Here is a 17,208-nt window from a genome sequence, read left to right as displayed (position 1 = left end):
AAATGTATTTTTTTTATTTGAACTAAAAGGTTAAGTATGTTTAATTTTCTTTTTGGAGAAAAGACGCAATTAATTCCTTTTTGAACGTATACGGTTTTACAAATTTTCAAAGTTTGTATCAAATTGTGATTGTACATTTTGGCATCCAGCATTTTTGAAGAGACACTTATTTTACAAATGCATATTAAATGCTGTTAAATAAGTATTGACAATGTCATATCAAACATTGATATTTGATTAGTTTAATCAATGTGAATAATTATTCACTTACGTTTTCCGGTAAATTTATATCAATACCACGGTCGATTAGCAATCTAACGATTTCAGTTTGCCCGTTCCATGCAGCCTTGTGAAGTGCAGTACTACCATTCTGTACAAAGAAATACTAAGCGGTGTTAACATAACATGATATGCTAAAGATTGCAGCTGTTATATACACTAACGCATAACTATATACTGTCGCATTTGTCGTAGCTTGTCGACCCTGTTGCAGAAATAATTATCAAATAAAAATAATAATAATTGTTGTCAAATTTTCACTTGCTGATAATAGTAAGGTGAACATTTGTGATAGATGTTCAAATCTCGTTAATCGATTAAGAAAAATAAGGCAAGAAACAGAAACAGAGTATCTCAAAACCAAAATGTAAATCAACAATAGAAAATTAAGATAGGAAACAAATCATCACCACTCACCAAAAGAAAAAAGTAAAGGGTATTCTTATACACCGAAATGGCGATAAAAAAGTGAATGTTAAATTCTAAATATGGAGATTAATTTAATGAGGAATCAACAGGAGTATATAATCTAGACATATTAGTAAATCTAAGTCAGTCTTGCCAGCATGAAGTGTATATACAATTTCAACAATATCAAACCAGATGAAATACATCAGAAAAGCATTAATTTACAAGAAAAAAATGTACACCAAGAAGAGTGATAGCTTATGATAATCATGTTCAAGATAATAATTTTTTTAGAGACAGTCACTGATTCTACCTCATATTCAACTTTGGAATTATTCAAGTCCAAAATCGTAGGAAAAGGATTAAATTATCTGCTTGAATGTTGATAAATTACTTAATATGAGGTATTGAATTCATAAGTAACCAAAAGACCAAAATTTGGATATGAGTTGATATTTTATGTCACGATTACTGCCAGAATATACACATAGTATAGTTTCGAGGTTTGCATAAACAAACGAAAAGCTGAAATATTTCCTTTAAAAAATGTTTTGGACGCCGTCACGACTTGTTGGACCGTTGTGTGTAATTCGTGTTACAAATAACGAAAAATTGTGGCAGGAGTTGCATACAATTACTTAAAATAACTATCCTTTTCGTTTGGGCTAATTTGCCGAAAATTCGTTTTTGCTTTATCATATGGTACAAAAATTAACCATGAAAATCAATTCGTTTTAGCTCCAGATGTTTTTTTTAAAATGCACCTTGAAAAATCTCTAAATTATCTCCCTTTGGTTAAAACATTGCCATTTTTGTGGCATTATAATTGAAATATCTTTTTTAATTTGTCAGTGACCTATATTTTTTATTATTTCTTTCAAATAAGCTGTACTGAACTGAACTATTGTACAATTCAAGCGATTTAAATAAATTAATGTATTTCTTTTTTATTTCGATGTAACCTCTATTTTTCCTATTAGTTCAACAGAAAAAAATTGACCTTAACGAAAATGTATGCATCTTTCGGAAGCAAATTGTGAGCTTGAATGAACGGTGATACCATTTTTTTTTTCATTTCATGTTTCTATTAAGGACAAGATAAGGTTCATTTGTAGAAAACTATAGCGAAATCCTGTATTTAAAAGATTTATACTCGCGAGCCTCCTGAAGAGCCAATCTGCCAGAAAAACATGCAAAACCGTCCGAATGCCACTTTTGCCAAAATAGTTCATATTTGGCACATTGGTGCACTTTATTAATGTAATTAACCACACAAATTGTTTTTTGGAAATTTTGAACCGATCTTGATTTTTTTGGGGCGCCATCTTATAACAGCTGAAATTGCTCGAAAACATAAAAAAATAAGCCTTTTTTGGCATGTTTCGATGGTTTAAATGAAAAAACATGGCAACATTTATAATTTTTTGATAGTTGTTCCTAGTAATACATCACTTTAAGTGTAAGAATGTATAGAAATAACAATGCTGTCTATGAAGTGTATGTATAATCTAACCGTTTCAATATGTCCTATTTAGCTTCAAATCCAAAATGGCTGATTTTGCTTATCTTTTAGAGGTAAAATACTCCAAGACCCGTTTATTATTGTAAAACAACATATCTACTTGCAAAGTATAACTTTATATACTCAATCAAAAACATATTAAGCTCGGCAAATAATGTTGGTGTCTAGTATAAGCCACAACAAAATGGGGTAGCCTGCATATTCAAATTTTCTCAATTTTGCCGTCTAATATTTAACATCTGATATATGATAAGATCTGGACTAATAGATAAGTATAACAACAAATGGAAAAGAATAATTAATGTTTCATTTTATACATTAAGAAAATAATCATACATAAATACAAATTATTCATTACAAATCTAGAGGCTCCCTGGACCCAAAATAGCTTGTATTGACAAATTGTGCACCTGGAAACGACAAAATACACACATTTCAAAATTTTCTTAAGTTTAAAAAAAGAAGTTAAACAATTCAGAATAAGTTCAGACTGTAAAAAATAGTTTTTCTGACCACTATTGCAATTTATTCTTATATTGTATTGATATAGCTGTCAGATATAAGCAGCAAACTATGATTATTTGTATATTTACACACTTCAGGGACAATAGCTCATAGATGTTAAGTCCAGTGTTTGGGTAGTTAGATCTTGACATTTTGATAGTTTTTACAATGTATAATACTTCTTCTAAAGCTATCAAAATAAAGGTTTAAAAGAGAAAACTGTAAACAGTTACAATGTAGAGATGATTTTAACAGACAATAAGAGATGGACTTTTTATGGCCCTTTCAGCCTAGTATGCTAACAAGGTAACATTTGCCAGATACCTATATATCTATGTTGCTGCAATGTGATCAATACACACATAAAAATCATAAATGCATCTACTGCAATGTGGTCAATACAAACACGAAAATCATAAATTCATCTAAAAAAATCCCATAACTAGAAGAAAAACAAATTACTTAGTAAATATATACTAGTGCAAAATTTATAAAGAATTTTTAATGAAATTGGATAGCTGTTAAGATTACTGTACCTATGAGGCTCTACATCATATCTTGAGAAATAACAAAATTAAAATAAGTCATATGAATCTTCAAATTTCAGTAAATATGATAAAGTTAAATGTGTTTTTTATACTTGAACAGCAAGGTTTTACTATAAAAAAAAAACAAGTGTACATTAACTTTCTTGTAAAAGAAAATCCATAACATTAAAATTTTCATAAATGGTGAACTGCTATTTTTTTAGACACCATCCCGTGGAAAATTTAAGTGGTGTTTTAAAGATGCAAAGTTTCTGTTGCTTGTTGGGTTGGTTGAAATGTTTTCTATCAGAAGCATTATCAGTCTCCTATTCTGGTGTTGACTGCTGTAAAAGTTCAGTTAGCTGTGAGTCTAGCTCTGAAAACCACGAAACATACATATATAAATCAGGCTGTTAATAGTTTTCATATTTTTTCATTTGCTTATTTTTGGCATTTTTTTTTGGCTGAAGAGATATGAATTATGGGTCTTGCGCATTGTTGAAGGCCATATGGCATATGAAGACCTATAGCTTTACTTGTATGTCATTTGTTTTCATTGGCAATCATAACACATTTTTCAAATTTCTAATTATCATTTACATGTTTACCACTGATATTTTTTTGCCATCCTTTGTGGCCATCTTGAAAATATTTGACATCAAATAATCATCCACATCTTCTGCTAATCTTTTCATTAAAATTTCATTTAAAAAGATAACACCAGTTATCTCAGTAAAGGACAAATTTTGTGGAAGATGAAGAAATAAATGCAAGTTTGAACAAAGCATTCAAACATGATACAGCTCTGAATTTGTAATGGGATTAAACATTTGAAAAAGAATAGGTTTCTAACACAAAATAAATATGGTACATGTATAAAGATACAGTTTAATAGATTCAGCATATAATCAAATAAAGATTTCAAATTAAGTTAAATTTTGGACCCTTTGAACTTCAATGTAAACTTATTTCATAACGTTGTCCAAAAACTAAATACAATAATAAATAATAATCATGATAATACCATTTATAGAGCGCCCTATATAAAAAAATAAAAATTACTCTAAGGCGCTGTACACTCAGCATGGTAAATACAGGTTAGATTCAGCATATATAAAAGTATTGTTACAATAAAAAACAGTTAACATGGTTAAATTGTGGACCCTGACCTGTTTGAACCAACTTGAAAATTAGGACCAAAATCACTAATCTAAGTTAAAGTACATTTTTACAAAAATATATTTAGGAAATTTTATTATTTCTGTATATCAAAAAACCCTAAATATAATAGAGTTCAATTATTGTTAAAATTAAACGAAGTTTAAATTTGGATCCTTTGGACCTTAAAATGTGGATAAATTTGAAAACCAAACACTGACATTTTGTTTATGAAAGAACTCTATTCTTGTAGAGAAAACAATATTTTGTTTAACCATTTTGAAATCAACGTGAAATAAAACTCATTTTGAAATCAACGTGAAACAATTGAAAATGGGGTTCAATTGCAACATCTTAAAATTTAAATAGATGATTCAATTTAGCATATTAAAGAACCCACATAATGTATTTATTTTAATTTGTTCTTCTCCTAATCTATTTGTGCAAACATGCATGAACTATTTACCATTGGACATTACCAACCAACTACCACTCAATTAATCTAATAGTTAAAATATCTTTAAAAGTATCAATAACAAGAATTTGTCCCAAGTACACAGATGCCCCATCCACACTATCATTTTCTCTGTTCTGTGGACCGTGAAAATAGGATAATATTTCTAATTTGGCAATAAAATTAGAAAGATCATATCATAGGGGACATGTTTACTAAGTTTCAGGTTGATTGGACTTCAACTTATTTTAGTAAACTACCTCGACCAAAAACTTAAAACTGAACAGGGAAGAACAGACAGACGGACGCACATACAAGAAAACATAACGCCACTAAATGGGGCATAAACATCTTCCCTTTTTTATATTTGAAATGAAATGTACAATGTATGAACAGTTCATTTGTCATTGTTAGTTATTGAATGGAAACTATAGGAGCAGCCCAAAATAGTACTATTAGTACTACAAATTGAATTAGTAAAGTGATTTTTCAATGGGAAAACAAAGTTAACAAAGACATGTTAAATAATAGTTATCAAAGGTACCAGGATTATAATTTAGTACGCCAGACACGCGTTTCGTCTACATAAGACTCATCAGTGACGCTCATATCAAAATAGTTATAAACCAAACAAATACAAAGTTGAAGAGCATTGAGGATCCAAAATTCCAAAAAGTTGTGCCAAATACGGCTAAGGTAATATATGCCTGGGATAAGAAAATCCTTAGTTTTTCAAAAGTTGCTAAGTTTTGTAAAGAGGAAATTTATAAAAATGACCACATAATTGATATTCATGTCAACACCGAAGTGCTGACTTCTTGGCTGGTGATACCCTCGAGGACGAAACGTCCACCAACAGAGGCATCGACCCAGTGGTGTAAATAGTTATCAATGGTACCAGTATTATTATTTAGCACGCCAGACGCGCGTTTCGTCTACAAAAGACTCATCAGTGACACCCTTATCTAAATAGCTATAAACCAAACAAATACAAAGTTGAAGAGCATTGAGGATCTAAAATTCCAAAAAGTTGTGCCAAATACGGCTAAGGTAATCTATGCCTTGGATAGGAAAATCCTTAGTTTTTCGAAAAATTCAAAGTTTTGTAAACAGGAAATTTATAAAAATGACCACATAATTGATATTCATGTCAACACCGAAGTGCTGACTACTGGTCTGGTGATACCCACTTGAACGATACATCCACCAGCAGAGGCATCGACCCAGTGGTGTAAATAGTTATCAATGGTACCAGGATTATAATTTAGTACGCCAGACACGCGTTTCATCTACATAAGACTCATCAGTGACACTCATATTAAAATAGTTATAAACCAAACAAATACAAAGTTGAAGAGCATTGAGGATCCAAAATTCCAAAAAGTTGTGCCAAATACGGCTAAGGTAATCCATGCCTGGGATAAGAAAATCCTTAGTTTTTCAAAAGTTGCGAAGTTTTGTAAACAGGAAATTTATAAAAATGACCACATAATTGATATTCATGTCAACACCGAAGTGCTGACTACTGGTCTGGTGATACCCACGGGCACGATACGTCCACCAGCAGAGGCATCGACCCAGTGGTGTAAATAGTTATCAATGGTACCAGGATTATAATTTAGTACGCCAGACACGCGTTTCGTCTACATAAGACTCATCAGTGACACTCATATCAAAATAGTTATAAACCAAACAAATACAAAGTTGAAGAGCATTGAGGATCCAAAATTCCAAAAAGTTGTGCCAAATACGGCTAAGGTAATCTATGCCTGGGATAAGAAAATCCTTAGTTTTTCAAAAGTTGCTAAGTTTTGTAAACAGGAAATTTATAAAAATGACCACATAATTCATATTCATGTCAACACTGAAGTGCTGACTTCTAGGGTGGTGATACCCTCGATGACGAAACGTCCACCAACAGAGGCATCGACCCAGTGGTGTAAATAGTTATCAAAGGTACCAGTATTATTATTTAGTACGCCAGACGCGCGTTTCGTCTACATAAGACTCATCAGTGACGCTCATATCAAAATAGTTATAAACCAAACAAATACAAAGTTGAAGAGCATTGAGGATCCAAAATTCCAAAAGGTTGTGCTAAATACGGCTAAGGTAATCTTTGACTGGGATAAGAAAATCCTTAGTTTTTCAAAAGTTGCTAAGTTTTGTAAAGAGGAAATTTATAAAAATGACCACATAATTCATGTTCATGTCAACACCGAAGTGCTGACTACTGGTCTGGTGATACCCACTGGGACGATACGTCCACCAGCAGAGGCATCGACCCAGTGGTGTAAATAGTTATCAATGGTACCAGGATTATAATTTAGTACGCCAGACGCTCGTTTCGTCTACATAAGACTCATCAGTGACGCTCATATCGAAATAGTTATAAACCAAACAAATACAAAGTTGAAGAGCATTGAGGATCCAAAATTCCAAAAAGTTGTGCCAAATACGGCTAAGGTAATCTATGCCTGGGATAGGAAAATCCTTAGTTTTTTCGAAAAATTCAAAGTTTGTAAACAGGAAATTTATAAAAATGACCATATAATTGATATTCATGTCAACACCGAAGTGCTGACTACTGGGCTGGTGATACCCTCGGGGACGAAACGTCCACCAGCAATACAACTGATGTATAACATGTATAATTATTATATAGGTGATTACATATACATAGTATGGTAACCATATTTTACAAACAGTTAAATTAATATATATTAAATTAATAATATCTTACCACTATCTTCTTTAATACATGTATTTAGTTTGACCTGGCTATTTTCACTTTCACAAAAAATCATCTTAATTGAGCATTGCTTGCATCTATTGTAGGCCTACAAATTAAAAGTTTTAAACTATAAAATAATTCTTCAATTATATATTACATGAAATAAGATATATCAGACAGGAAATGTAGGGTAGTGTAGCATCACAGTGCATGTAATTCTTTTTCTTTTAAAAATGGCACTATAAATTATCTACATACATATATATGTAGGGTCCTAAAATAGAACTTGACAAAAGTTTGCAATGCTTTTGATTTTTTAGTCTACATGGCCTATATTAGATCATTACACGAGATTATTCTCTGGATAAAGTTGTCAAGTGTTTCATGTACATATGTTGTATGAATATATATATATATATATATATATATATATATATATATATATATATATATATATATATATATATATATATATATATATAATATTTGTATTTCCCAAATTACAGGGCCCATAAAGGGCATAAAATCAGATACAATAGATTTACATAATTGGTAACAACATGTAAAACATGTATTTGAATAAGGCTTTTCCCCGAGATTAAACTCTTTTTTTGTAGACACAGAGCTGAACATGTACAACTTCCATTAAAACAAACTTAAAATATAACTAATGGGAAGGGAATAAAAACATATTGTCCTGCTAAATGTTGAACATGTTGAAATAAATTTTGATTATTATCATGCTCATGGTCTATAAATTGTTTATTTTTTAAGCAAACAATAAATATATATATTGTACCCTGGTTTATAGCTTGACAATTTCCATTCTGTCCTTAGCTGACAAGGGCATAAACATTTTGACCATTCTAACCCCCCCCCCCCCCCTGCTTTTTTATAATCAAATGGTCCAAAGACAGAACAATGTGCACAAGGTTGGGCGGTGAATACCACCTCCTGTATTTACCAGTGGTATTTACCGGTATTTACAGCCCTGGACAATACTCCCAAAGTGGTCAATACTGGCAAATACTGCTAGATTGAAATTTTCATGGTTGATTTTACTATTAATTGAATTAAACACATGATATAAAGTCAAATATCCTAAAACTTTATTTTTTATTCATGTTTCAGCTTATCATGCTTATAAAATTAATGAATTTGATGTGTTTTATTCATTTATAACACTTTTTCTACTAATTCAAAATTTAGTTATTATGAATTAGGATATTGCATATATCATGTATATGTATTTATGATATACAAAAATGTTCATATTATTCCAAAATTTATAAATTCATTTTTTTATAAATGTATGAATTTACAGGTAATTTAAATAAAAGATAAATAAAACTCCGGGTAAATGAAGTTACGTGTGTCTTTTTACCTATCACCTTGCATTGCTAGGTGTGAACATTTACATTCAATTACTGAAACAACTGCCCCCAATACATGTTGAAAGAACATGGGTGGAAAAGTGATAAACGTGATATTTGAACACTCTCTTAATAGATAAATTATGCCCTGTCAATTTAACTGTGAGTCAAAAACCTTCTTCAAGCTGGAAATGGAAAATTTGAAGCAGTCACAAAAAGTTTTTATTTTTTACTATAATATTATATACTCATTAATCAATGTAGATCCTTGATTGATTTTACAAAAGAAAAAGAAATGAAAGCATTAAAAATGCTTTGAACACTTTCTATATTTTACTAATAATTGTAATTATAATTATAATTGACCAGGTAGAGAGTGTGTTTGTTTTGTTCATGCATCGTTGACAATGTAATGGAATTTGATGCGACTGTCATACAAGTACGAGGTTTAGCTAGCTATAACACCAGGTTCAATCCACCATTGTCTACATTAGGAAATACCTGTACCAAGTCAGGAATATGACAGTTGTTATACATTCGTTTGATGTGTTTGGACTGATAATTTTGCCTTTTGATTTTGGACTTTCCTTTTTGAATTTTCCTCGGAGTTCAGTATTTTTGTGTTTTTACTTTTTTTTTATAGTTATGACCACTCACAATTTCAATCGACCAGTATTTCCCGGTATTTACCAGTATTTCCCGGTATTTACCACTAGCATGGTCAATACTAGTATTAGACCGCTTTTTTGCCTACCTTGAATGTGCATGTACATGTTTATATATACTGTAAATTTAAAAAAAAAATGTTGCGTGGATTTATTATTGGGATTTTATAATTTAAGACTGAAATGCGATTATAACTTTTGCGAAATTCAGAAACATCCTGTTTGATTCATATAAAAAAAAAATCAAAATGTGAGTTTTAATTTTTGCAATTATAACGCTTTCGCATTTTATGCAATAATAAAAACATCGCGATAATTTCTGAATTTACAGTAAATTATTAGTTTGCACTTTGCCATAGGAAATAAATAAGATGTCTTAGAAACAGGTCAGGTGTAAATGCATTTTCACATGCCCTTTCAACCCTTCCCACTTTTTTTAATCTGGCTAATGTATCAAATGTTGGTCCCCTAATTTCAGATTGTCTTTCACATGTATAAGGAACAACTAAAAATTTATTGTTAGAGTTGTACCTGTTCCTAGTGGAATAACTCATCCCGTATCGTATACAGGCTGTAATGAAAGGGTGAAGATCCTTGGTTAGCTTTGGCTTTGCTGGAAGACAGTTGGACAGGATGACATCTTACTTAACTTTAATTTCAATGAATTCCATAAAAGTCCCTGTACTTCAAGCATATTCTAACATGTCTAAGGCGAGACGACATAACAGCCATAGAAAAATAAACCACTCCTCGTCTTATAAAAACAAGGTGTCTTGTTGGAAATTCTACACCATTGTTTGCAGTATTTTTCAGACTTCTGAGATGAATGGTAGTCTATATCTGTACGAATATACTTCGTTACCAATGCTAGTTACCGATGCTGGTTTCAATTCAATGGAAGAGAGAGTGTCTTGTTTATTTATAATGCGCCAGACAGTTTTAACACTCTCAATCTCAATTTTGGTGCAAGCATATGCAATGTCTTTAAGGTAGTTCCACTTGCTCACTTTATTTTACTAAGAATGATTTTGAATATTTTTGCTTTGCTAGTTGAAATGTAAGAACACCTTTTCAGTTGTTTTTCCAATCATGTTTTATTCACTAAATTATTGTCAGATTCTTGCCAGTAATTATTCTTTTTGGAAATGCTATTTTGGTCTTTAGTGCATTCAGATATCTTAAATAGTTTGTTATATGCAAATGTATAATACTGGGATAGCCAACATGCTCCTCCTGGATTATTAAAGTCACAAACTTCACTGTAAACATTTGTATGCCAAACCATCACCCGATCACCTAAGAGCTGACATGTTACCCAAGGGAGATAAGTCAATGGAAGAGCATACAAGATGGACTCCCTGGTTTCAGAAAATGTATTGATTTTTGCACTTGCAGTACAAAAACGTCTTATTTTATTTTCAAGACAAATTGATTTTACTTTTTTAAATAATTTTATGAGCCATATTAGTACCAATTGTGTTTAGAATTTAATTAAAATCAAAATCAAAATGTGCCAATTCTGGACTAAAATCACCATTCTTCCAAGGCATAAATTAACATGTAAAAGTCATTTGCCAAGCTTAATATTTTGTTTAAATATAAAAAAATACACCATAATTAAAACAGATGTAAGTTGCAAACATCTCCGGAATGGGTCTTGCAAGTTAGAAGCAGTAAAAACCATGAAAATTCATGTATGAAAAATCCAGCCTTTGCGCCAGTGCTCCTGGCAATGTGCCAAATTGTTTAAATTTTCATTTGTATTGAATATACCATACTAAAATGAATGGGTTCCAGCTGACATTACTCCAAAAAAATCAACTACCCCATTTAATATGCTCCTGGGTAATTCTTAAAAGGCATTAAAAGATGGATTTTCCCTTGGTTTTATAATGAATTTACATAATTATGCAAATGAGGCTGTTACTAAAAATAGAAACGATTCTGGCGAAAATTAAGTGACCAATTTTTTTTTTGTTTTATGTCAAGGATAGAGATCATGTATACAAATTTGTCAAGTTGTGATTGTCGATTTCAATGCTTTCTATAAAATTATCATAAATAAAACGATTGAAATATTTCCAAAACTCACCTTTAGATACACTTACATTAGATGAGAACCTTCTGCTCATTATCAATACACGTGGCATTCTTTAATCATCCGATCATCTCAACTTTCACTTGAACTTGTTTTGACCAAGGTTAAGGTCAACGATTAACTTATAAACAATATCGGACAATAGATAGTACAAATTCCGTAATTACGTAATATGAGGAAACTGTAAACAAACCAAATTGTCAAAGTCAATGTATTTATAAATTATTATTGTATAACTAATAATATTTAATAGATAATAACTTTACTGTATAATTTTCCCTGGTTAAATAGTAACTAATTTACAGGGATACCCGACTGAATGCTGTAAGTCGAGTAAGTTGTAAACAGCAGAGGAATGCGCAATAAAAGATTTATTTTATCAAAAAAAAAAAAAAAAAAAAGAATAGACGCAAATAATTCATATTCGAACGTATATGGTTTTACAGGATTGTAACATTTTGTATTAGATTGTGATTGTACATTTTTACGTCCAGCATTACAGAAGAGTCAATAATTTCCTAAATGCTCCTTAAGAGCAGTCAAATAAGTATTGGTCATGTCTTATCAAACATTGACATATGATTGGTGAAATCAATGTGAAAAATCATCCACTTAAATTGTTAGGTAAATTTATATTTCAAAATACCACGGTTGATTAGCAACCTTCCGATTTCAGCATTCTCGTTCAATGCAGCAAAGTGAAGTGCCGTAATACCATCCTTACAAAGAAATATTAAGCAGTGTTAACATTACATTGAATGCTAAAAGTTGAAGCTGGTATATGACCTAACGTATGACTACAAATTAATCAAATAAATATACGGGAAAATAATTGCTATCAAATGTTCACATGCTTATAGAAATAAGTTAATAATTTGTGAGAGAAGCTCAAATCTCGTAAATCGATAAAGAAAAATTAAGGCAAGAAACAGAAACAGAGTATCTGAAAACCAAAAAGTAAATCAACAATATAAAATAAAGATATGAAACAAATCTTCACCACTTACCAAAAAAAAAAAAAAAAAGAACAGGTCGTATAGACATACCAAAATGCCAAATAAAATGTCCAAATATGGGGATTAGTTTAGTGATAATTCAACAGGAGCATATAATCTAGACATTTAGGTAAATACACATCAGTGTTGCTACTCTGATGTGTATTTACAATTTTAACAATTTCAAGACAAAACCGAATTCATACTTCTACAGGTAAACCATATCAATAATTCTGAAATGTTTTGGATTGTACATATATATGTTAATTTAGATTAATAACCCCGCCTATTAGCAGCCTTGAGATTTCAATGTGTTCGTTCAACGTAGCATCGTGACGTGCAGTACTACCATTCTGTATAAAAAGACTGATATCAATCCTAACATAATTGTTAATAATCAAGGACGCAGCTGATATCATCAACTAACTTGAGATAATGTAGTGTCGCATTCATTGTTGCAATTTGACACGGACGACGACAAAATTATGAAATAACTATTATGTTGGTTTATTTTTTTTTTTTTTTTTTTTTTTCTAGCTAATCATAATACGGCGAAATTCTGTTTTTAGATGTTCAATTACCATTAATCGATTGTAACAATTTAGGCAACAGCTAGAAACTCTAATAAAACCAAGATATAAATTAACAATATATAACAAAGATGGGGAAACAAAGAAGTATTTTTTATTCAATTTATTGTTTAACAGTGAACTTATTAATAAAACTACATCCGTTCTACATTCTGGACCATTTAACGTTCTGAAAACTTATAAACGGACGATTTCAAATCGTATGCAAGAGGGACGAAAGATACCAGAGGAACAGACAAACTCATAAATCGAAAATAAACTGAAAACGCCATGGCTAAAAATGAAAAGGACAAACAGACAAACAATAGTACAAATGATACAACATAGAAAACTAAAGAATAAACAACACGAACCCCACCAAAAACTAGGGGTGATTTCAGATGCTCCGGAAGGGTAAGCAGATCCACATGTGGTACCCGTCGTGTTGCTTATGAAATAACAAATCCGGTAAATAGTAGAAATCGGTAGGTCACATTTATGAAAGGGAAGGATATTGTAGTTACGACGTAAGGAACATATCTGATATCATTTGTGAAACGGTCATTCCATAACGGACAACCAACTCGTGATGGCGTCCGTAAAATTTACGTAGAGATGATTTCAACTTCACCATTTGGAAATCTTGATTTAATAGCTTCCTTGTAAGCAACAACACTCTATCAAGAAAATCATGATAGGAAATGCAAGCACGAGAATATCGTATCAATTTGGAAATATATACCACTTTGACGGTTACGTGCCATTTTGCATTGTTAATTTTTGTAAATGTTGTGAGAGATTTGAAATTGATACATATTATATATCAGAAAAGCATTTACCTAAAAGTAACAATATACGCCAAAAATAGTGATAGCTTATGAAAATCATGTTCTATGTATTCATTTTTTTAAGGAAGACACTGATTCTACCTCATATTCAGAATTGTATTATTTGAGTCAAAAATCGTAAACAAAGGGATCTATTATCTGCTTGAATTTTAGTAAATTACCTTATATGATGTATTGAATTTATTGGTGACAAGACAGGGGACGGATATGGGGCAAAATAGTGTACCCTGTATTGTACCAGACATAACTGCATCCTTATTTTTTTTTATAAATTTCCGACTAGATAGGTGTACTTTGATATTACACCACAGATAGAACATTATTTGGGTATGAGTTGTTACTTTATGTTACGATTACTGTAAGTGTATACTCATGGTAAAAGTTTGAGGTTGGCATACACAAACGTAAAGTTAGTGTCTTTCTTTTAAAAAATGTTCTAGACGCTATCACGATTTGTTGGACCGTTATGGGTAATTTGTAATTTGCTAAATTACCTAGCCTTTTATTTTGGGTTAAATTGCTAAAAATGTTTATGCCAAACATAAAACAAATCTAAACATTGACGGATAATGTTTAGTAAATTCATAAAATATGCAATTATAGATATCTAGGAACAACCCCTGTGTAGCTAATTACTTGCAGTTGGTTATCTTTGTGATTTTACTTTTGTGCTAGGACACATTAATTTTAAAACTACAGTTTATTCATCAAATATATCAAAGAAAGTTGTATTTCTTTCTTAGAACTGTGTTGTTAAACTACGTTAAGAACGTTTAAATAATTTTGTCGTGAAAATAGACGCAATTAACTTCTATTCGAAGGTGTGTTTTTTTGGATAATTAACGCAGGTGATATATAAACTAACGCATGACTAAATAGTTTGGCATTTATCGTAGCATGTCGATCCTGTAGCCGATATAATAATCAAATCAATATATCGATTAGTAATTGCTATCATTTGTTCACTTTATAGTAATAATAAGGTGACAATTTGTGATAGACATTCAAAGATCGTTAATCAATTGTCAATAACATTACATGCAGACATTACTTTGGGTATGAGTTGATGATGCATGTTACGATTACTGTCAGTGTATACTCATGCTTTAATTTCGAGGTTGGCAACGTAAAGTAAACACAGACAATCCGTCCTGTTTCCCCAGAATAATACCTACCTAAGAAAAACTTATCTTAGGTAGGTATAAGACGTGTCACGGTACTTGTCTATCCAAATTCATGTATTTGGTTTTGATGTTATATTTGTTATTCTCGTGGGATTTTGTCTGATGCTTGGTCCGTTTCTGTGTGTGTTACATTGTAGTGTTGTGTCGTTGTTCTTCTCTTATATTTAATGCGTTTCCCTCAGTTTTAGTTTGTTACCCCGATTTTGTTTTTTGTCCATGGATTTATGAGTTTGAACAGCGGTATACTACTGTTGCCTTATTTATCTGTTACAGGAATTGCATACGATTACTTTAAATAAATAACCTTTCATTTCGGGTTAAATAGCTGAAAATGTGTATGCAAAAATTAAAAAAATCACAACATCGACTGATAGTTTTTAGTTGATTCATAAAATATGCTTTCATAGATATCTAAGACCAATTCCTATGTTGATAATTCATTTGAGCTCTTATATTTATGATTTTAATTTTTTGCTAGTACAAAATGTATAATCACAAACTTATACAAAATTTGACAATATTGAAAAACCGTACTGGTTCGAATAGGAATTAATTGCCTCTATTCTCACGAAAAGAAAATTAAACATACTTAACTTCATAGTTCAAACGAAGATATTACATTTTCCTCGCAGATATTTGACGAATAAACTGAAGGTTTAAAGACCATGTGTACTAGCATGAAAAAGTAAAAGTCATAAATATAAGAGCTCAAATGAATTAACAACATAGGAAGTGAAGTGCAGTACTACCATCCTGTACAAAAGAAATACTAAGCAGTGTTTACATAATATTTAATGATGAAGAACGCAGATGATATATGAATTAACGCATGATTATATAGTGTAGCATTTATCGTATCACATCGAACCTGTAGCCGATATAATAACTATACCGGAAAATAATTGGTTTCAGATTGTCAATTGATAATGATAATAATGTGGCATATTTCCATTGGTGTTCAAATCCGTTATCAGTGATAAATTAAGATAAAATATGAAATAGAGAAACAAAGTATCTTAAAACCATTCAGTAAGCCAACAAGAACAAACGAAGCTTGGAAACAAATCATCACCACTTATCGAAAGAATTGAAGGATAAGGTAAAACACCGAATTACGAACAAAAAGTGAATTTCAAATCTCAAATATGGAGTGCACTTTATTGAAGATTCCAAAGAAAAAGCAAATCTGAACATGTTTGTTAATACATAACAGTGTTGTAAGTATGACACGCAAACAAAGTTTAAACAATATCAAACAAATACCGAAACGTAAGACTTATCATCAAAATTACAAAATATTTTTTGACATAATACTTTAAATTTCACAATAACATGATTTCCGCATCTTAAAAAAGACAATCGTGTAAGATTTACAATATAAAACTAGAAGTTTTGATTACTTAATGAAAAATGAATGAAAATATATGAAATGTCAAATGTTTATATTATAATTAAAACTCACAACGTGTTGACAGTTTATATTTGCTCCTCCATTTAAACACTGTTCTACGTTCTCCTTGTCTCCACGCCCAACAGCAAGTATGAGATCCTTTGACACAAGATATAAATTAGTCAGAATTGTTTTAATGTGGATGCATATCACATTACCCCATGTTTGATATTGACATACTAATGGATTTTACCATTATCTTAAATTATTATTAATGAACATGCATAATATACACATCATGATTTTAAAAAAAAAACATAGATACTAGAAGAAAGTAAAATGACGGATTAATGAAAGAAGCGTTTGCAATTCTCGGGCACCCATAATACTTGATAGTTTTCTATGGAACACCACGCATGTCTTATGTTGATCTTCATCATCGTATGTAGTCGTTAAAACGGTGCATACGGTGGTCAACACATTATATGCAGTGGTCACAA

General features: G+C 31.0%; 1 long non-coding RNA gene across 1 annotated transcript; it reads right to left on the bottom strand.

Moving 5' to 3' along the window:
- Nucleotides 1–2,611: 2,611 nt before the first annotated feature.
- Nucleotides 2,612–16,856, bottom strand: LOC143059729 (uncharacterized). The gene is made up of 3 exons (XR_012973580.1): nucleotides 16,781–16,856; nucleotides 7,596–7,692; nucleotides 2,612–3,616 (listed from the first exon to the last, which is right to left on the bottom strand). It is a non-coding gene; the product is annotated as an uncharacterized LOC143059729 (long non-coding RNA).
- Nucleotides 16,857–17,208: the final 352 nt, after the last annotated feature.

Source organism: Mytilus galloprovincialis, chromosome 14, assembly GCF_965363235.1.
Source record: "Mytilus galloprovincialis chromosome 14, xbMytGall1.hap1.1, whole genome shotgun sequence".
Lineage (NCBI taxonomy): Eukaryota > Metazoa > Mollusca > Bivalvia > Mytilida > Mytilidae > Mytilus > Mytilus galloprovincialis.
The sequence above is the reverse complement of the archived record's forward strand: the minus strand, read 5'-3'. Positions and strand labels throughout refer to the sequence as shown.